Genomic DNA, 22978 nt, shown 5'->3' with positions numbered 1-22978 from the left:
ATATGTATTTGTAAAAGTGCCACAGAGGGCTGGCATGTGGACCAGGTTTAGATACTTCAACCTTCTTCTGTCTTGGTTTGGCTCTGTTCAGATACCACTCATAGGTTCAGAGGGTCTCACAGGTTGTTGGCTGTCTGCAAAGACATAGCTAGAACCATATTCATGCAGTGATTCTAGCTGTATGTGATTCACACACTTACAGAGTGACCAGCCTACAAATGTTCAATATATATGAGCTCAAACAAACAAGGGGGTCACAAAATACATTTAGATAGTCTTCCATTGGTTAGACTTTCCTCTCTTACAGCACAAAGAACAAAGGCTCAATGAGATAGGTATATTGTCAATGGAAGCATATAGAAGATAAACAGGAAAGCCAAGGCATTCCTAAGTGGAAATAGTATTACATTACCCTCAAGGTACTCATATTTACACTCACCGAGTAGTGATTTGCCACCCCTCATCTGGGGAACATCTGTGTTCAGGAAATGGTGACTAATACACAGACCACGACTGATCAGTGTACAGAGAGAGATACTGTGCAGTTATTAGCCCTAAACGGAACATCTGTATCATACGCTCTTCTCCCAAGGCTTAGGGATGATTTGTGGTAAAGAGGGTGGGAAGACTGTAAGAGCCAGAGGTGGTGGATGATTTCAAGGAAACAGTGTCCTCTGGATATAACACTGCAACTCTACATAGGAGCTAATGGTGGCTGTAACCACACATACAAGACCTGCACAAGATCAAGCCAGACAAAAACCCAGCTTGAGGTGGGAGAGGCTCCTTATGTCCCCCCTCTACGCTGAGGAGCTATTTATTATATTGACAGTTGGTGGCTGCCAGGTGAGGGAGTCGGTTTTCTTCAGGAATGTGGGTCCTGAGAGCCTCTCCATGCTCCAGTAGATGGCCTGTATCCATGCACACACTGGCAGGACCAAGTGGACTCAAGGGGCTTTAAAACAAAACACAAACTGAGCAGGAGTAGTGGTGGGGGACTGAAGGGAGGGGAAGTTAATGGAGGGAACAGGGGCAGACTTGATCAAAATACATTATATGGATGCATGAAATTCTTTAAAAAAAATAAGTTCACAATTTGAATTAGAAGGAAATTGAAAATCCTAAGGAAAGAATTCCCTTGCCAGTCTCTTGGGATGAGGAAAGCATTAAGTCTTCACTATAACTCAGGTGTTCACAAGTCAAGAACTGGTGACCACCATTGTTCTTCCTACTGGTATATTTGAAAATAATATAAAATATCCCTAAAAAAACCTGTGGAGCCCCATACTGTATGTCATGAGTCAGCATATTTCCTAAAGGGAAGGCTTCTTGAAACTATTTCAAATTTTTCTCTGATGGTGTCTCCAGCAGAGGGTCCAATAGGAAGAAGGCTGTGCATAGAATAGTCACTCAAAATGGTACTAAGTACACCCCCCCCCCCCACACACACACAAGTTCATATTATGATAAGGAAGATAGAAATTGCTTTGGGGAACTCTGGAAATTATCTCTTTATTTCCCAATAGCAAAATAAAATAAAATAAATTCTGGAAAATATGATACCCAAGAGGGCAGCTCTTCAGAATGAAACTGAGTACAGACTTGGACCAACAGATTGAGATCCAGACCTGACTCTGTACATGTGTTGTTTCCCTAGTCTCCCTTTGGGTACAGGTAGCAGTGTCTTTTCCCAGTGGGTTGTGAAAGATGCAGTGAGTTCACAAGTGTAGAATGTCCAGGTCCAACATGTACCATGTCTAGACTTGTTCTAGACTAAACTGTGTGCTTCCTAAGAAAGAGGTGAAGTAGGAATCTCAAGATTTTAGATGGTGACTGATTTTTGCTAATCAGATTACAGATGTAATTAGTTAAAGAAAGCTGGGCCTGAAATGGGATGGACTACATACAAACCCAATACAACTTTAAAAATAATGTTTTTACATTTAGTGTATGTATATGTGTGTGAGAGAATACACATACGAACACACACACATACACATATTAGTATAGGTCTACGACACCTTGTGGAGTCAATTCTCTCCTTTTACTGTGTGAGTCCTGGGGACTGAGTGCAGATTGGTTAGGTTTGGTAGCAAGCACATTTACCTGCTGAGCCCATGGTGGTTTTAAAGGATAGAGAAAATGATGAGAAACATCAGGGACAGTACCATGTTAACAATGAGGGGCAAGCTGGCATGAGCCTGCTGATGTACGAATAGCTTCTTCTTGGACTCTGTTCTCTAGAACTGTGTAACAATAAATTCTATTGTTTTAATCCATCCAGTTTATGGTACTTTGATATAGTAGCCTTAAGGAACCAACAATGTGGGTGGTTTTAATAACATAATAATTACCTTGAGGCCATGTAAATTACTTTTTTATGATACTCATTTTATTAATATTTCAGGCACTGACTGTCCTTATATGCCTCCTCCTCCCCACCACACTCCCAATACACACTATGGATTAGGAAAGGAATCCGTGTTCTGCGCTGTCTCAAGTTCTCATGGGTTGAGATAAGGAAACCCAGTTCTTCATTTTGAGTACTTCAGAAAACTCAATGGTCTCTGCCCCTTCATTTCCAAGGATCTCACAGCCTACACCAGTAATTATTCATGAACCATCTCAGTTCTATATCCAGACCACTTTTTTCCAACATTTTGGAAGCCATGTACAAGACATAGCTTGGGAAACTCTTAAATCAGGACCAAGAAAAGAATATTTTATTTCTTCCTGGCTAAATCAACTTGTACAATTAAGCCCCTCCCCCCTCTTTTGAAAAAGTAGGATATTTGCATATCTTGAATTAAAGACATAATTTAACATTATTGAATTGAGAAATTGACAGGGAACTAAACAGAACAGAACTGCAACCAATAATGGGGCTATTTTTATTGCTGCTTTTAGCAAGAACAGTGATATAAAAACTCTCATGAAACCAATTAATTTTAGTCTTTTACAGATTATTTTTAATTCTCTTCTTGTAAAATGTCTACATGAAATAATTGCTTTCTAATTAGTAGCCTGAGTAAATGTTATATAAATGCTGCTACACCTTTAGTTTGGTAACATTAATTCAGGTTCGTTACTTTAAGTACCTCACAGAATATTGCTTGGTAGTTTTATTTCGGACACAGACACAGCTTTTGCTGTGCTAAATAAATGTGACAATGAAGCGGATTGCTACAATAGCTTCAAACACTATATATAGAAGCACCTATGAAAATACAAGATTTACCACTGACGATTCAGAAAACGCCATGTTGTAGACTGCTGATGCCAAGCTACAGATTCTGAATGTTCACCAAGCTGATTACCTCCATTCGATTCTATCAGATTTGATTTCACTTCAAGGCAGAATTAAAGATTTGCCTTTAGTAGTAAAAACCCTCTCTCTTCACCAAAACATACCAAACAGTCTATTTACTTTGGACATTTATTGCATTTTTTCCCTTTGCTTCACTAGGGTTCTGTACTGTCTCCTATCATTTTAACTTTAAAAAAAATGACAAATCAATAAGATGAGAGCTGATAGCTCTGGTGTAGTGTCATTCTCTAAAGAGTCTGGCTACTTGAAATTAGAAAATTTCCAAATTTTAAGAAAATGTCAAGGATGTATCTCTTTCACATAAAAGTGTTCCTTTAAAAATCTGAAGAGTGCCTGGGGCTGTAGCTTAGTTGGTATAGTTGGTATATCTCTTGCCTTGCACTTATGAAACCCCAGACTCCAATTCCGGCACTGTGTAACCAGGTGTGCTGCTGCATACCTGTAATGCCAGCACTAGGGAGGTGAAGGCAGGAAAATTAGAAGTTCGCCATCGGCTACAAAATGAGCTCAAAGCTAGCCTGCACTACATTAGATCTTATTTCTCAATAAACAGATGAATAAATCAAAGACAAATGTATGAAAGAATATGCCTCTCTTGCATAAACTCTCCCATGGCTCAAGGTTAAATACAGCAGTGTTCAGGTGAATGTCAGCAGTTGTCCTTTGGCTGGAGAGGAAGCAAACACACAGAGTTGTACATGATAAAGCAGCAAAACAAAGCCAGCTGTCCCCAAACTCTTAAAATAAACTTGGTTTCCAATGCTTCTTCGAAGCTATTTTTATATAACTAGTCTAATAGGATGTCAAGATCTGTGTGACTATATCACTTTGAGAGAATAAAGAAAATCATATGCCTATACTCTCAGGAAAAATGTTTCCCAATGGCCAAAGCCAGAAGGCAGGGCCAAAAAGATGGAAGTGGGGTGGCATGCACCTGCCACACTGGGACTGAATCACTTTCAGGAGTTTTCACCTTGCTATGTGTCAGATATAGACTCCTCCAGAATCCTGAGACAATTCCCATAATCTGAAGTTTATTATCTATCTGTTTCTCTATGAATCAATCAATCAATCAATCAATCAGTCAGTCATATGTCTACCTACCTATCATCTATTTGCCCATCTACTCTATTGGTTCTGTTTCTTTGCAGAGCCCTGATTCTTTCTTTCTTTCTATGTATGTATGTATGCATATATGTATGTATGTATCATCCATCTATCTATCTATCTATCTATCTATCTATCTATCTATCTATCTATCTATCATCAATCATCTGTCTATCTACCTGTCATTTAAATACTGACCTAGCAAATATTTGCCTGTCTTCCTCTCAGTTGTTGTTGTTTTTTTTTTGTTTGTTTTTTGTTTTTCAAGACAGGGTTTCTCTGTGTAGCTTTTCGCCTTTTCTGGAACTCACTTTGTACACCAGGCCTCGAACTCACAGAGATCCACCTGCCTCTGCCTCCTGAGTGCTGGGATTAAAGGCATGTGCCACCACCGTCCAGCTCAGTTCTATTATTTATTTATTTATTTATTTATTTATTTGAGAACTCTTACTAGTTCAAGTGTCAGAATTCCCATAACAAATAGGGTAAAGGTTGATTTTAAAGTCACATTTCTTAGCTTTTGAATTATTGGTCTTTTATGTGATAGCACTAGCCTCAACTGTCTAACTGGATTCCAGCGAACACTGGGATACCCTGCAGTTTTCTTTCTCTTAGTTACATACAAGACAACTAACTTGTAGCATAAAATCTAGAAAAATGATAGGCTTGGGAAGTTTACAAATTTAAATTTCTGGTTAGCTCAAGGTTTCCTAAAAAGCTTGTAGTTTCAAACCTTAAGTTTTTATTTTTCCCTTTTATAAGTTTATTTTTAACATAATTTTCTTCAAAACTTTGATGATGAATTGATATTGAATTTTTTTTTAATCTAGAACCCTTGTAATTAACTTATTTTCTTACAAATTTCCCTTTTTCTCCTAAAAGTAGACTTAGGTGTATGTGTGTGTGGAGGGGTTATTTAGTTAATTAGAATTTCTGTTAATCAGGTTTTTAAATTGTTTTTGGCAATTACAATTAGGTGAAAACTGCTTTCATGAATTTGAAATAATTTCTTATTATAGCATCTCCTTGATACAGATGTGTCCCCTATCTTTATATGCATTTGAAACTAATGGTCCAGTACTCAAAAGTGCTCAGAGCATGGATGACCCAGGCACCATAAACCCACCAGAGCACTTTAGTGGCTGACCCTTCATTATGCAGCTAAGGTCTTGTCTAATCAGATGGTGCAAGGGAACAGCTGAAAACATTAACATGCCCACAGGCATTATAAATCATGCTTTCCATGCATTCTCCTCAATTCGTGAGTTTTATTAAGCAGCAAGTAAAAAGAATAATCATCCTTGAATATCCACAGTATAATTTATAACCATTAAACTATAAAGTGACCCAATGTTACTAGAAGATCATCTTTATTACATGCTTAGCCCCTAGTTTTCTAATAGAAATTACAGTTAAAATTTTGAACTATAAAAATAAAAGTCATTTTCGTAATGATGCAAAACTAAACTTATCTCTTAAATAAAAGGGTACTTTCTTAATAAGACACCATTCTGACTAATACAGACTATCCCCCTTTCTCTGTTATTCTCAACATGCACTTGACCCTCTTCTTCTGAACCAACCATGTCATCTCATAAGAGTCTGAGGATCTTGCTACTGCTGGAAAAGAAACAGAGTAAAATCATCCTGTTCCTCAGTGGGTTTGGGTAAAACCAGAAATCAGTAATAAAACCAGGTACAACTCCAAGAAGAGACCTTGGAGAGGAATCTGGAAGAGCCTGCAAGAAACTGTGCATGAAACCACACACATTCATGCTATGTCTGCTTTCCCTTCCTTTCTCCCCCCTCCCTCCCCCCTCCCTCCCTCCCTCTCCCTTTTTCCTCCCTTGCTCACTTTCTTTTAAACAGCAACACGTTGAAAACATTACCACAGTTGGGACAGTTGGACATGTCTTAACTATAAAAATTCATTCTCTTTATGTTCATACTCTGCACCAGTAAATGAGTTAAGTAATAAAAACGTGAGCCATTTTCTTTAAAACAAACAAAACAATCTGCATTATCATCTATCTGATACAATATAGGATAACTGTGCACCTTACAAGTTTTCTGTGGAATTTGAGATTTAAGGACAAATTAAACTATGTGATATTATAATAATTCAAATAGCTATAACAATGAAGGAATACACACATGTATATGTGTATATGTATACATACATGTATATGTTCTCTGGTACTGGGGATTGAGCATGAGACCTTGTACACAATGTATAAGTGAGACCTTGTACACAATGTATAAGTGCTCTGCCACTGACCTGTATTCCTAAGTTTTTTTTTTTTTAATGTTTTTAGACACAATTTGCCTAAGCTTGTCTTCAACTCATTCTGTAACCCAGGCTGGCCTTGAACCTGTAATCTGCTTGCCTTAGCTTCCTCAGTGCCTGGATTACAAGCCTTCATTACCAAGCCTGACTGAGGAAATATTTAATATTACAATTGTATTTAAATTTAGATAACAACAACTAACATGGTTTTAAAACAAAATCAGAAAAACATTTCTCCAAGAAAGTGACCAGCATTAGGTTCCAGCATGATGGCCCAAAAATGCAAACATACAGCTTTGTGTCTTTTAAGTTTCAAAAACCTAAAGAGAGCACCCATGTTAGCGTAGTATTTGGGGCTGATAGATATTACCAGCAACACGAGCTAGTAATTAGGTGTTCCATACTTTCCAAATGCACAGGCATAATAGAAAGGAATGAAAATAATTTACTGAGCAATGCTTCTGGGGCAGAGGAGAGGAGAAGAGGGAGCGGCAGTGTTCTTCATAGAAGGGGAGATGTGTGCAAAGTAGTGGTATTGGAGCTAATCGTGAATGCTTCTCTCCAAATCTAGTCCACAGACATATCAGTGGTCTAATAGCCTACAAATTGGGGCTTTTAAAAAGAGAATCAGCTGCTCACCACCAAATAACACTACTGGTTAAAGTCCAAAGCAGATACCTGGAGCAAGTGTGTGGACCAGGAACTACTTCCTTTGAATGGGATTTAGGTTGTGCCATGAGAGGAATAGAAACCCAGCCAGGGAAGTATGTACAGCACTTATGATTTTGCTAAGGCATTTTCACTTATTTCTGATTGGGGAGACCATGGAATCATTTCTTAAATAAGGATCAATCTACCAGCTATGTGCAAGGTAGAAGGGAAGGAGGAAGAATAAGTGAAAATCCTTGGGAAGTAGTTAATAAGCCTCTATTACAAGCTAAATGAAAATGTAAGGAGACCTGGCATGAGGGTGGTGGTGAGAGCCAAAAAAGGACCACATTTAAGGGAAATTTGTGGATGACAACTCCAGAGGCATCTCTTAGGCACTACAGCTGCCTAGATGTGGAAAAGGAAGGAGTTATGAAACACGGACTTCACCTGTGATGACAGTGATTCCCAGGCTAGCAGAGAGCTAGGCAAGAGCACTCTGGGAGTGAAATGGGTTTCCCCTTGGGCAACAGAATGTGGGGAATGGAGGTCTGGGTTTCTTCTGTTCCATGCTCCTCCCTGCTGGGCGAGCTCACAGAGGCTTCACTCTTACGTGGCAAGTAAACTTTGTCACATAGATGTAGTTAATTCCTGATACTAGACACTGCTATTTCCTCTCACCAGCAGACATTTGAGTGTAGACAACCAGCATTTTGGAGTGACATTATGTTGAGAATGAAATATGGAAGATTATGTCATCAAGATCTAGTGGGACCCTTTCTTATGATCTCAAGGGGCAAAGAGAGAAAAGCAGATGAGTGACAAAAGGCTCCCACAGTATGAAATATAACTGAACATTGCTTAAAAAAAACTGAGGAGGAGGAGGAGGATGGGGTGATAACCCAGGCAGCAAAGTGCTTGACTTGTAAGCACAAGATCTAGAGTTTGATTCACTAAGATTAAGGAGTTTTGTTTTTGAAAAGCCAGGAATGGTTGGTGGTTATTTGTAATCCCAGCACTGGGGAGGCAGGGACAGGTGGCTCCCTGGGACTCCCTGGTCAACCAACCTTCCTAATCTGGTGAGTTGCAAGTTCTATCTAAAACACTGAAGTGGGCAAGCTTAAGAGAGGACAGCTGAGGTTGTCCTGTGGCCTCAGCATGTATCCACACATGCACACCCAAGTGCATAGACAGCTTCCTCCTAATTCTTGTTTCTATATATTCATGAACATGTACACACACACACACACACACACACACACACACACACACACACACACACACACACACCTTCTATGATAACTCTACCTGGTGACATTTTCTGATTGTAGTTATAAGTAGATACAACAGTGAACCACAGTTGCACTATGAACCTCAAAGACAGAGATCAGATAGGAGATCAGACCTTGCCACTGAGGAGAAATCACTAAGGGCCACTTTTCAGCCATTAGTGATCTGGGGAAGGTACTCAGCATGCAATCTCACAGAGGACCGTGCAGACTCACCATCAGGCTCCATTTTCCTGGTAATGAAAGATGAAGCCAAGTGTGATTTACATAAGTTGAGGTCATGGACAACAATGATATCTCATCCATGAGCCACGTGAATAGAGTATTTTGAGATACCTCCAAATTAGTGTTAAGAAATTGTGCTCCATAGGCAACATAGTTGATGGCTTGTCAGTTAACTCTTGTGGCACTCAGCTATAATAAAAGGAAAATGCATTAGAAGTGACAAGGAAGCAATGAAAATAAGTCAAAATAAGAAAGCTAACTTATAAGACACGGATATTTTGACTCTCATTTTTTTTTTATTCTTTCTTTCATTTGATTTTCCAATAATCAAGATTCAGGTAACTTAATTGAGACACATAATTCAGGAGAGATTTTTTTTCCTCTGGGTGTGATCTTTATTCTTGGACCTGGGCATATGCCATATCAAACACGTCAGACACATGCCAACAGCCAGCCAGGACTCCACACTATCCTCTTAGTGGACAATTGAAGCCTTCTGCTCTGTCTACACACAATTCATTTCTTTCTTTCTTTTTTTTATTTTGTATGTGGCACATGCATATGTGTATACCTGTTCACAGATGTGCATACTCAGGCATGCACACTAGAGTCCAGAGGTTGATGTTAAGTATCTCCTCTCTCTCTCTACCTTTTTGCTTTTGAGAGAGGTTCTCCAACTGAACCTGGAGTTCATCAATTCAGCTAGCGGGAAAAGCCACAGGATACACCTATCTCTGTCTCCTAGTGCAAGGGTTACAGGTGTGCACAGCTGTCCCATGCCTGACTTTTACATGGGTTCTAGGGATCTGAACTCAGGTCCTCAGGCTTGTGCCACCACCTCCAGAGCCCTACCTCCTTGTTAAATACCTCAAACCCTTCTTACTTCTTATTCAAACCTACTTACCCTCACATTGGCTTTGCCTTCTCTGTTCTTAGGTCACACTAGCATTTCCCCTGTCCCTCCAGCCCACCGAGCTCCTTGCCACCTCTGGGCTTTCACTTGCACTTCTCACCCTGCTCCACACCCTTTGCCTGCCTAACTCTTGCTTGTCTTACAGATTTTTGTTGAGATGTCACCTCTTTGAAGAGGTCTTCTCTTAGATATCTCCAGGCCATATTCTTCGGGCTCCATGATCACTAGACTTAGGAATGCAGCCATGATTTCATATTTATTTGGGTGATGACTAGATTATTGCTTTTTCCTCCCAGCAGCCAACAAGCTCCATGCAGGGAGGCCCACGGTAGCAACCCTTTGCTCACCACTCTGTTCCCAGCTTATGGGAGAAAAAGAATCTGCTCACAAACGGTACTGTCACTGTTCGCCAAATGACTGAACGGCAGACTGTCATGCTCTGAGAACTGTGCCAAGTTCTTTCCCATATATACGCCTATCTGCAGATGAGAGAGGGTGGAGAGAAAAAAAAGCAGTCTTTTATAACCAACCAAGACTGCACAGCCAGTATGTCTTCCAGTGGAGAGTCAAACCTAAATGCATTTGGCCTCACCTTCTGCTTTCTCTGATTTGTTCGAGAGTATCTACACTTAATTATTTTGCCTTGCTTCTGCTCACTGTATCTCTCTACTGAGTCTGAAAGTTCATTTGGGATGGGCATGATGCCGGGTAATTTTATATACCCCTCACATCTCCCTTCTAAGAGAACTTTATATTCTAGGTGCATGTACTGAACGCTTGGATTAATAACATTATTCAGTAATAATATCATGAAAGCTTCCTCACATTGAGTTCTATGTTCTATAACAACCCCTCCGAGAGAGAAACTAACATCTGAGTATAATGCATGCATATGAAGGACTCATCTTCTACCCAAGTACAGAGGAAACAGCTAAACATTGTTTCAAAGATGCAGTATTGGCAAAATGAAACAGACACGATATGGAAATCTCTTCTCCTACTCACTGAATATTTGCTGAGTGCATTTTCCCTATGCCAAGTGCTTTTATGGGTGCCAGGGACCAGAGACTAAGTTGTAGGCTTTTCCCTTATGGAGCTGTGTGGTTGCGATGGCATTACAGTGATATAAATAAATAATCTTAAATTAAGACAGCATGTTCTATACTTGAGGTGAGGATGAGAAGGAGACTTGAGAAAAGGAAGGGCAGCGTGAGGAAAGCATGGCGAAGGGTTCTTGTTCTCCCATGTTTACTAACTGACACAGACTGGGCAAGCTCCTTGTCTCAGGGCTTTTACTACACACACCCACAATGCTTAACCCTCAGGGTTGCTACACACTCCTCTCAACACACTTAGAAAATCATATCCGTTAGTTTCCAAAGGTAGCTGGGTGACCATCTGGGAGTAAGAACAGAGCTAAGAGTATGAATTTTACCAGTGACTAGTAAACTCATCTACTGTCAAACAGCACTTTTATTTTAATTAAGAATTTTTTTATTCATTTTACATACCAATCACAGATCCCCTCTCTTTCCTCCTCTTGCCCGCCCCCCCCAGCCTTCCCTCCGACCTTCCCCCCACTCCCCCCTCTGAAAAGATAAGGCCTCCCTCCCATGGGGAGTCAGCAGAGCCTGGCACATTCAGTTGAGGCAGGTCTAAGCCCCTCCCCCTGCACCAAGGCTGTGCAAGGTGTCCAGTGCAAACAGAGCACTTTTATGAGATAAACAAGACAATGTGCATAAGGTTCTTTGTAAATGATCCTAGTTTCCATCTCACAGTAAGTTCAAAGATGATATTCTAGATTTATCCTTTCATGTGCAAATGAAAATCTGCTAGCTGTAGCAAGGCAGAGGCAGTGGAGCTAAGCAGCCTCCTGTGGGAATGGTTGTTAGGAAGCAAGCTCACCTTTCCTGGCTCACTTTTCTTATGTCCTCATTTACTTACAACAGTTTCCATGGAGGTTCTTCCTGCACGTTGTAACACAGTGAGGGGACCACAGTATGGTTAATAACTACAACATACTATGGGGACTTTCTACTTACTAGCGTGGTGAGTCAAATTGGCTTTAAAAAATACACTGCCCCAGGTATTTTGTTACAGTGACAGGAAATGGATAAGGACAAGATATGATCTGGAAATAATAACAGCAAAGGCTTGGATGCATTCAAAGAAAGAAAGAAAGAAAGAAAGAAAGAAAGAAAGAAAGAAAGAAAGAAAGAAAGAAAGAAAGAAAGAAAGAAAGAAAGAAAGAAAGAAAGAAAGAAAGAAAGAAAGAAACAGTCCGGCACCGACTGACATGCAGTTCTGATGAATCACTTCCATGACAGAAGGATACATTAAGGGAGGACGTTCTTTAGAAACAGCTCAAGTAGTTGTTTTAAACACTGCTTGCAGCTTGAAGCTCTGGGAAAAAAATCATTTAACATTTTCCTCCAAGATTCAGCAACTTACCTCTGCAAATGTTAAAGACAGTAATTCATTTCAAAGTTAAACACTTTACATTTGCCTTTCCTATGTATAACAGAATGGTGCTTATCACTTGTGTGGGTGGTGGTGTACATGTGTACTTGGTCATGTGTATTTGTGCATGTGTGGAAGTATTCATACACATGTGTTCATGTGCATTTGGAGGCCAAAAGTCAGAATTGGATACCTTACTCTATTGCTTCCCTCTTTCTTTCTTCCTTTCTTTCTTCCTTTCTTCCTTTCTTCCTTTCTTCCTTCCTTCCTTCCTTCCTTCCTTCCTTCCTTCCTTCCTTCCTTCCTTCCTTCCTTCCTTCCTTTCTTTCTTTCTTTCTTTCTTTCTTTCTCTGAACCTGATGCTCACTGATTGAGCTACATTGGTTGGCTAACAAGCTCCTGTCTTAGCCTTGCCAGCTCCAGGATTCCAGGTACATGCCAACATCATGCCTGCCTTATTATATGGGTGCTTAGGATCCAAATTCAGATTCTCATGTCCACACAGAAAGCACTTTATCTACTGAACCATCTCGCTAACTCTTAAGTTGACAATCTTTAGAAACCAAAATTGAGTCAATGATAAAATAACAATATTCGGCGTGATTATAATGATCAGAAGAACATAATCTTCAAAAATACATTTTCATCCATACAAAGTTATTTTAAGTAAACTTTAAAAATATGTGGTTAGTAATCCCAGTATAATTTTAAAGGACAGTTCAAAAGTTATTAGGTAAGTAAAATATGAAATTAGATTTAAAATTTAAAAGCAATAAAATGTTTTATTTTATTTAAGTATTACTTCAGGTGGAATTACAGAATTTTGTAGAATATGGGTAGGCTACTGGAATTCATCTAATCCAGTCCTTTTGTTCTAGAGCCTCATTAAAGAGGGACAGACACAGCTAAGTGCTTTAGCAGTGAAGATTTAGAGTGAGATGGACCTCAGTTCACATCTTGACTCTGCCTCTCACCAGCTCTGTGAGTCACAGAGGAGGGTCTTCAGATGCCTTGGCTAGAAAGCAGGTAATGTTATATTTGGAATAAAAGAATTCTCTTCAAAAACCCAAGTCACTCACTCACTCATTCATTCATTCATCCACTTATCCAACAAATATGTATTAAGACCACACTAGCTGTATGGCTTCAGGCAGGTTACTTAGCACTTTCTGCCTTGGTTTCCAAAAGATCTGTAAAGTGGGAATCTCTGTGACAGTTGTAAAATAATCTATGTGACAAGTACATAAATTAATGTTTATAAAGTGTTCATGGTTTCTCCTGGTATACTGCAAAAGCTAAGGACTAAAATTGGAGATTATTATTATTCTCCTACTACTCGGGTGTGTTAGGGAAAATGATTGACTCTGGGGATATAATTTAGAAGCCCTATGTAATATTTTCCTTCCAATTACTAAGCATCTCATTTGCATAGACCCAATCTCTCATTCCATTGCTCAGCTGCGATAGTGAAGCCATTTGGAAACTTCTTCACTAGGGGTCCATTTTGACAGTGCTATCCTTCATACATGAAAAGAAAAATACTCCACATCCAAGATCTGTGCATAAATTTTGTGCTTTCCTGCAAATATCTCTGCAGTCTTAGCTAGCCTCCTGGGTGAGAAATGATGAGTTTGTGAGTACGTGTGGAGGTTAGCTCTGTCCCCACAGAGCAAAGCAAAGTTAACTGCTTCTCTGGGGGATTGAGTCTCACATGTCATTCTCAGTGCCCAGAAGCCTAATCAGCAATAACAAGCCACAGAAATCCAGCAATGGCTATTTCATTGTCCTTGGTTGTTCTGTAATAGTCGGATGAGTTAATGAGAATGCAGATTCCATAACTCATGTCTGATGAATTAATGTAGATTCCCTTACTGGCTTGGAATGCTTAGGATGTGGCAGAAATCCTATGTAACTCTTACTTAGGATCATATGAATCACTGAGAATGCATGAAGCTTTGAGTGGCCACACAGCTTCTCTCTCTTCTCCCAAGAAAATATTACACTATCCAAGAGAAGCGAAGGGTCAATACACCTTTATACTCTTGAGAGAAAGTTCTCTTCAAAACTCACTTTGACATGCCAGTCTTACTAACAAGAAATAAACAGGCATAAGATTTTTAGTGTGGAATCTATCACCTCATGTGTGTTCATATATACATGTATGTACATACACTGTGTGCATGCACACATAGCTTGGTTGTCATTTTCTGGTAAGAAAGCTGAACTACCACCGCCCCCCAAAAGAAACAATCAAATCCAGAAAGCTACATTACTGGGGGCAGTAAGATGGGCCAGCAGATAAAGGTGCCTGCTGTCAAGGCTCTGACCATTTCTTCAGGTATCATCCACAAGTTGAAGCAGTTCTTAAAGTTTCTGGATGGATTTGGTCTCTGAGATCTATATTATAGATGCCAAGCTGAGTCTTGAAAGTTGTTCCTGGTCCTAATGATATAGAATCAGGTAATTCTTGGTTGAAGGAAATGAAATTAAGCATTTTAGGTCCTTATTACTACTCTTGCCTTCTACACACTAGATGTTTTCAATTGTCTTTAAAATAGATTTTTATCAATTTTCTGAATACCCTATGTGTGTGTGTGTGTGTGGGGGTGTTGTTGCTCCAACTGGAAATCTTCTGCTTAATGTAGCCTTTTCATTCTGGGCACTGAAGAATGCAGATGAATACAAGGACTTGATGGACACAGAATGCTTGCACTGGATTTGGAGTATGAACTGCAGAAAAATCAAGCTAACTTGATTTGAGTTCAGGGCCTTATGTGACGTCTTGCATGTAGCTAATGTTCAGAATGTACTTATCAGGTGAACTGATGTTTAGGGACCATAACCAACTTCCTGTTTCTCTCTACAAATTCTCTCCTCTAGAAGAGTCTATCAGGCCAGGTAGTGTGAAGCTGTCAATACTGGGGGGTTGTTTTATGGGTTTGTTTTATTTTATGTATATGAGTGTTTACCTGCATGTATATATGTGCACTACCTGTGTGCTTGATGCCCACGGAGATCAAAAGACAGTACCAGATCCCCGGAACTGGAGTTACAGGTGGTTGTAAGCCATTGTGCGGGTTCTGAGGACTTAACCCTGGTTTTCTGAATGTGCAATCAGTGATCTTAACCTCTGGAACATCTTTCCAGACCCAGGAATTCTTTTTAAAAGGAAAACAATAACATAAACCAACTTAGCTGTAGGATTAGAGACTAGAAAAATCCCCTTTTAGGAAAGGTGAAGTTGTTCCCTTAGCCGCTAGCTATCCAGAAAACCACTGCATCAGAGCAGAAATCTAGTTCTTTGCAGGAATAATCCTAGAAGCATCTAGCAGCTTTCCTGGATCCTTATAGCAGCACTCTGACAGGGATATAAAGCATCAGGATGTTTACAGGACACCCAGAAGGTCACACATTGAGGCATTATTATCAGAGCTGGGTGCTGATCTGAGCTTTCCTCACTGTGTACTGTACTTGATTATGCTGATTATCATAGATACAAATGAAGACTCACTACTATTGTGAAATAACAATGCGGGTTAATGGTATTCTTTATTTCTAGAGGGGGAAATTACAGACATGAAACCAATTAAGCCACCTTTCTTTCTTTGCAAAAATGGAGACCCTCAGATTGTGCTTATTGCCAGTAAAGATACATGGATTTGTGGTTCTTTCTCAGATTTTACTGAGATAGGCAATGATACTGGGGCTGTCCAGGTTTCCCCTTTTGAATTGACAATGACTATGTTAATATGCTAGCTCACAAAAGGCAGCACTAAATAGGAAAACCAAATATTTTGAAATGAATATTCCACAGTATCCCCTTGCAGAGGTTCAGCAATGCCCCTCTTGGAAATCTCTATTAGGGAAAGGTTCTTGATTGCCCTTTTCTGGACATGGCTATGGAGAGGCTACCCTCCTGTGATTGATAAAGTGTCTCCAGAGAACAATGGCAGACTAATTTATGTGTTCCTTAAACTTTAAATAGTTGTACTTTAGTCCCAGGTCTACAAAATATCTACCACAAAAACCTTTCACATGGAAACACATCATGTCACATGTACATTGTTAATGTAACTATGGTAACCCCCCAAAAATGCCACCAATGTGTCTGTTTCATATACAAATGAGGTGACAGCTGTGGAGTCCTTGTCTGCCCGTAGTATAATAGATGTGAGCTAAGACAGCCTGGGTCAGAAGATTACAACTCATTTACAGTAATCAGAGCTTTCAAATAACATCACAACATCTGAGCTATAAAGAGTGTAAATGGAAGGTAAGAAGCCACTATAAAAGCAGGCTCTACTCCACAGCTTTCAAAACTAAGTGTCTTAACCTAATGCACTGGTCTTTTTAGTAGGTGCTCTGAAATTAGGATGAACAGCACCTTTGATGTGTATTGCAAGCCTATACCTATTTTCTCTCATTTCTTAGGGGCAATTTTTCAGGTCAGTAGATATGATGATTCCATCCAAGTTTAATGTTTATGGTAGTTGTGGTCCTGGTGGCAAACCTTTTACAATCCTTTTTGACAATCTAATCAATTATGATAGTTAGTCCTTCCAGCCCTATTGACCCAGCCATGCTATGTTACAACTGAGGAATCTCAACGTTAGCAGGTTAAAGAAGACATACCAGATCACTTGGGTATAACTGGTAATAGTCTACTTATCAGCAAAATAACTGGTAAAATAATGCAAGGTCAATAAACCATTTATTACATCTGTTCTTTGAGACAGAGAAAATAAACTCTGAAATATACCCAGAATGTTGATATGTTAAAAGTGAACTCCATTTAAAACTCTAAGATCCAATGGCTCTCTTGTGGTCTCTAAAATACTGCATTTTACTGGGTTTAGCCTTGGTTTGTATTCTGTTTTTTGATCCCAAACAAGAACGACTACATGTTTTTCTGACTTCATCTATATAATTTTAATTTCATTCTGAATAAAATATTAATCAAAGCTCTATTCATGAGTTAAAGATATTTCCATTGTTTTCAGAAACCAAAATATGGTTTTAAAATGGAAGCTGCTTTATCTTCAGATTGGCTTAACTCAAAATAGATGTTCAGCATAATAACTTAAAAAATTCAATACAATATTTGAGCAGCCTTATATTAGTGCTGAAATGAATTACAGAATAACTATTTGCAGCCGAAAAAGGAAATTATAAGAAAGCACTGTGAAAGTCTGGTAAAAGTAGCACCTATACCTGTAATGTATCATATTTTATATACAGTCTATGGCTTATTTAAGGTGGCATAAAAGCCTATAATAAGATAATTGATGATTATTTATAGTTAGCCAGGTTGGGGGGGATCAAACTATTAACTGTAATAGTAGATTTATTTCTTAGAAGTTGATTTTTAAGTACTTATGCTCTCTGGATATGTTGCTGAGAGAGATTATTTATAATAGAAGGAGAAGTTCATGTCAAGAGCCCAGCAATATAAGACTCTACGCAAAGGCCAAGGTTCAGCTTTCTTTCTCATGTTTATCTTACTTGTTAATCTCACAGTTCCAGAATCTAACAGGAGCTACCTATGCCTACTTTGTCAGAACTAACATCTGTAGTTGTATCTGGTCTGAGTTTCTTTTATTTAACAGAGCAATCTTTTCTAATAATTAAGTACCTTATTACTTTTATTTGCCAGAATGCAAACTCAGTCCTTCCTGTATTAAACTTGTCCAATAAAGACCTCCCCTAGGGAGGCTAACAGTTGACAGTTCATAGATGTGGTGCTGTGGCATCTTACCTGATTTCAAAACTACCCTCTAATAATTTTATATCAAAGGGGTATGTGGGTTTAGTTTGAAAATGCCATTGTTATTATATAATCACCCTTCAGTTCCATCAGGGAGACAGAAAGCCAGGTTTGAATAACAGAAGAGCTCAGTACACCAATGTTGCTTTCTGACTTCTGCATAGCTTCAAGACAGAAAATGCAAACTTGGCTATGAACACTTCGCAATCAGATTGAACTTCATTCATTTTTTTTTTCCTAACTGGAGTAGACTGCCTTATATATAGAGGGTACTGGACCAGAATTTGATAATCATAATGACAACAACTTCAGAAAACATGTGAAACAGCATGCTAACATCTGTTGTCCATCCCTCTCCCCAGTCAAGCCCCTCAAAGCAATATTGTCTTTCTGTTGTATTTTTAATGTCTCTTTTGGCGAGTATATAGAAAACAGGGTCATCAAACCCTGTTGGGTGAATAGGTTTTTTTTCCCCTCCAACAGTGTTTGGGGCTGACAAAAGAAGAGTTTCTGGGGCTGGCTTGTCGGGGGTTATCGCTGCAAGCCTCACATGTGGCCCCAGCTTTTGTTCTATCAGTCTTACAAAGTCAGGAGGTGAATAGCATGACTGACCAGCTAATATAATACAAGACAGAAAAGTCCTTGCTTTGGGAGTCCATTGAATTACTTCCCCTGTTCACTGTTCAGTACCGGGACACACACACACACACACACACACACACACACACACACACACACACACACGTCCACTCCCTTTGCTGGAATGGGATGCTCTCATCAACCTCAGCCTTTTAACATTGTCACCTAAGGAACTCAAATGAGGTTAAATGGACAGTGACCACTCTATTGAGACCTTCCAGTTGGTCAGTGACAAGCACCTTTTCCTATATTACTTCTCTCTCAGGGCAGTGAGCAAATGTTGGCCAAAATTAAAAAAAAAAAAAAATTACTCAAAGGAAAAGAAAAGAACTCTAAAAGTTGAGAAGTCAGTGAAGAAATCATTTCAAGCCACCAGAAGTGGATTAAAGTTACTGCCTGCATAGGAATATTCCCTCTATGCAGCATGCACAGATACATCCAGGTAAGGACAAGTGGATTTGAGCTTTCCATATAATACCACACTAAGAATTTGGCTCTTGAATAAATGTGTCAGCAAGCCATGGAATCCCCAAACAGAGAAACCCACACTGGGCCTTTATTCCACGTTCTTAAGGTCTATTGTTAACTGAAGACTCCTTGTCTTTTCAAATTCCTTCATGTGAATGGATGAGGCCAGACATCTGCCAGGATCCGCTCACATTTGCATGCAAATTAGAGACTTCATGACACACATGGCCCTGGAGCCAGCAACACCACTTCGACTCCAGCTTTATACAGGTCAGAGTATAAGTTTCCACTTCTCAAGTTCCAGGTTTTAAAAACGAAGTCATGGCAATATAGCAATAATATTAATCGTTTAGATGGTCGTGGTAAATCGAACTGTAAAACAAGATAACATACTCTCAGAAAATCCTACAGAAAAAAGTCCAAGTCAGCAGTACGTGTTCCCTCAGCGAATCTGAATTCCGTATTTGTTTTATTATCTGGGTCTGGGAATGAACTAACGACAGGATGGGATGTAGGAGTTTTGCCTACATGGTTCAGTCATTCAAAGGCTTTGACACTGACCACTCTCTGCACAGTTAGCTTTGAAGCTATTGCTGTGGATACCGCAGGCGAGGTCCCTCTGGAGCAAGTTCTACTACGGAATCTTCCAGCCTGCGCATCCATGCCTGCTATTGGACCACAGTCCCAGGACGAACTTCCCAACCTGCCCAGTGCACGAGGTGCCTCCGGGCTGCCTGGCTTTTCTGGGGAAACCCAACCAGCCAAGGACTTCCCCCTCAGGTAGCGGTGACTTCGGGAACCGAGGAAGCACCGAACCAGGCGGCAGCAGCCCACACCCCCCTCCATGCAGCACAAAGGACACTCGCTGGCAAACTTTCCTAGCTACTGATCCTGGAGCAAAATGCCTTGAAGAGACCAAGGCTTCCTTGAAATCTCCACATCCATGACAAGCCTCCTTAAGGGGCTACCGCTTCTAGTTTCAAAACGCACACTTTTCTCCTTGTACCACATAATAGTTGAGAATATTCTCCCCAATGCTCTGACTTCAGTCCTCTCAATGTTTTTTTAATTATGCTCCTTCCTCTTTATTCTTAACATTGAGGCCATTGCCAAGACCTCTTCCTCTCCCCACAACCTGCCACCTTCCTTTCTCTCCTCTTGACCCCATTCCAACTCCCTGGGTCTTCTGTCTGCGCTCTTCCCAGGCCCCAGCTTCTTTCCCTGTTCACATCCCCAAGCCTTCACTTCTCTTTCCCACCCAGGACATCATCCCCTGACGGATCCCTGAAATGCTGGGGGCTCAGATCCAGTCATTGCCTTTTACCCATTTTCGTCTGGCCTGCCGTCTCAACTCTCCCTGTTTCATTTTTTAAAGCAAGAGGATGGTAACTAGATTCTCCTTTCCCGACTTCGCCTGCACCCCCAACCCCAGCTCCAGAAACCGCGCCCCCTTGTCCCCCTTAGATCCGCGATCTTATCCCGAGGTTTCTTAAACACTGTAGGGTCCTCCAAGGTGCCAAGTTTGCTTCCACTCCTCCCTCGCTGCCTCCCAAACCTCCTGCTGCGGCCCAGTTGGTCCCGGCACTTACCCTAAGGCCCGGCTGGTGGGGGTGTCGGGGTGCGCACGGAGCTGGCGGAGCGGGCGGCGGTGGCGGCAGCAGCAGCAGCAGCAGCCTGAGGATGAGGACTGGAGGAGCAGCGCCTCCTCCCAGCCCGCAGCGCGCACTGGCTCCTCGGGGGACCCCCGGCAGAGCACCAAGACGCAAGGCGAGACAGCCGCAGGAGCAACAGCTGCTGCGCGGGGCTGAGCTAAATCCGGTTCTTGGGGGTTGGAGTAGAGACAGGCAGAATTGGGAAGGAGGGTAGAAGAAACGGGGTTCAGAGGGCGGGGCGGCGAACGATCAGGTCTCAGGGAAGGCGTTCTAGGCGCCTCGGGATGCAGTGGCACGGATGCCGCTGCCTGGGAGGACGCCGTGGGCCCCGGTCCCTGCCCGGCAAGCGCTGCAAACCGGGGCGCACGGGCCTCGCCTCCTTCCGCGGCTCCCTGCCCGCGCCCTCCGTGCGCCCCGCTTTGTGCTCCCTGCAGCCGGCGTGCACCTGGTGTAAGCAAAAGCGGTCAGCTGATGGGCTGCGTGCTGATTGGCTGCTCAGCCGTCTCCTCCCCTCCCGCCCGACCCCCTTCCCGGTCTCCACCCCCCCCCTGCACCCCCCTCACACCCCCCCCCTCGCCCGCCTAGGCGCAGCCCCGCGCCGGGACACCATCTGTAGCCCGCCCAACAAAGGGGCACCTCAGCCCCACAACCTCGGGCCCGCCAGACTACTGCGCCTCTACCGTCGCTGCAGGGAGCAGCTAGCTGTTCCTTTTCTTTCTTCTTCTTTTTTTTTTTTTTTTTTTAATGGGGACCAAAGGCTGCGACTGGGTGAGGGAGGCAAGGAAGGGGGAAAAAGCCCTTGTAAGAAAGCCATAGACAAAATGGGACTGCATCTCTGAGCAAGGTAGAACTTGGGTTGAGGCGATAAGTAGACAAAATTCAATATGAGTATTTCAGCGTGGGATCTGACCCTTCCTTTGGAGATAGGTGGTGATACGTGGTGCTTACAGACCCTCCGTTGGGACTGGTTCAAGCCCTTGCCATAGGGGTAGTACTGGGACCCTTAACTGAAAGGCAAAGCCACTGTCAGATTCTGGAGGCTTTCTGGAAAAGATTATGAAACTTTGAAACTACAGATTTCTTTTTGGTTAGCTATGAAAGTTGTGTTCCTATTAGCAGAGGATTGAAAATGCAGACTGTTAGCAGGGTGGGGGTGTGTATCTGAGAGCAAGGATGGGAGGCAGAGGTAGAACGGGGGAGGGAGGGGATTTGGAGACTGCACCTGAATCCGAGTCTCAACTTCAAAGTGGCAGCCCAAAGCGGGGGTTCAGGAGAAACCCTTGATACACGTTATTGGAAGAATCAGCTTTAAGCCAGAGAGCATCATTAGTTGTCAATGTTGAACAACTTTGAGAAAGAGAGCGTGATTGTATTTCCTCAGGATATTCAAGCCAAGAAATTCTGGGGAAGTTGGAAGAATACATTATCACAAAATTTACTTTCAAAGTCGTTAATGCTAGGGGAGAGATTCAATAGCAATAATCTTACATTTTTGATCCCTATAGCTTCCCCTCTCCCCGGGGGGTCTTGCATAGCTATCTGAGAAGTGTTTACTCATACTTCATGTTCTCCTGAAACTCTGAACTATTTTGTAGCCACTGGTGGGTCAGAGTATACCTTAGTAAGCTCCAGGGAAAGGCAATGTTAGGTTGCAGAATAGATAACAAATGAACAGTAGAGACGGGGGCGGGGGGAGCATGTGGGGTCTAGACTATATTATCTGTTCTTGTCTCACTTTTTGTGTAGACTGCATGTAAGATAGGACTTAAAAGAAGGTGGTTATGTAGAGATGGAGACCTAGATGTGGTCTTTCAAGATGACTTGGAAAGACTGTATTTTCTTGGGAGTGGGAGAGAGATGGTGCTACACCCTGTGATGTGGCATTCTCCAGAGGTCGTTCTTGGGGAATACAGCTGATCTAATGGCTGATGGTGAGGGGTGACTCCAAAGTTCTCTAGCAGCATCCAGGTTTTAGAAAAGACTTCATGAAGGCAGTGGTATGAATCAGGCACCAAGGTATGATTTTTGAAACCAAGCCAACACTGTTTTAAAGCCCAGAAGTGCAATTAAGATCCATGTCCCTGTGGGAAAGTCACTTTACCTCTTTAAGCGTTAGTTTCCTTGGCTCTAAAGTGGGATTAATCACAGTAGCCATCCCAAGGGACTGTACTGGTTAAGTGAAAGTAAGCAGATAAAAT

The 22978-nt window shown here is 41.4% G+C and overlaps 1 protein-coding gene across 2 annotated transcripts in view; it reads right to left on the bottom strand.

Moving 5' to 3' along the window:
* Lrrn1 (leucine rich repeat neuronal 1) overlaps positions 1-21245 on the bottom strand; it is a 39587-nt gene extending 18342 nt beyond the window's left edge. Inside the window, exon 1 of one of the 2 annotated variants that reach the window (XM_028867561.1) lies at positions 20718-21245. The gene's annotated coding sequence lies outside the window, so the exon portion shown is untranslated. Of the gene's footprint in view, positions 1-8875; positions 10107-20717 lie in introns of those variants that run through there. The other variant, XM_037203953.1, reaches the window with a different exon arrangement.
* Between the last annotated feature and the right edge of the window lie 1733 nt (positions 21246-22978).

The sequence above is a fragment of the Peromyscus leucopus genome, chromosome 3 (assembly GCF_004664715.2).
Source record: "Peromyscus leucopus breed LL Stock chromosome 3, UCI_PerLeu_2.1, whole genome shotgun sequence".
Taxonomy (NCBI): Eukaryota; Metazoa; Chordata; class Mammalia; order Rodentia; family Cricetidae; genus Peromyscus; species Peromyscus leucopus.
This window is presented reverse-complemented; position numbering and strand designations above follow the sequence as displayed.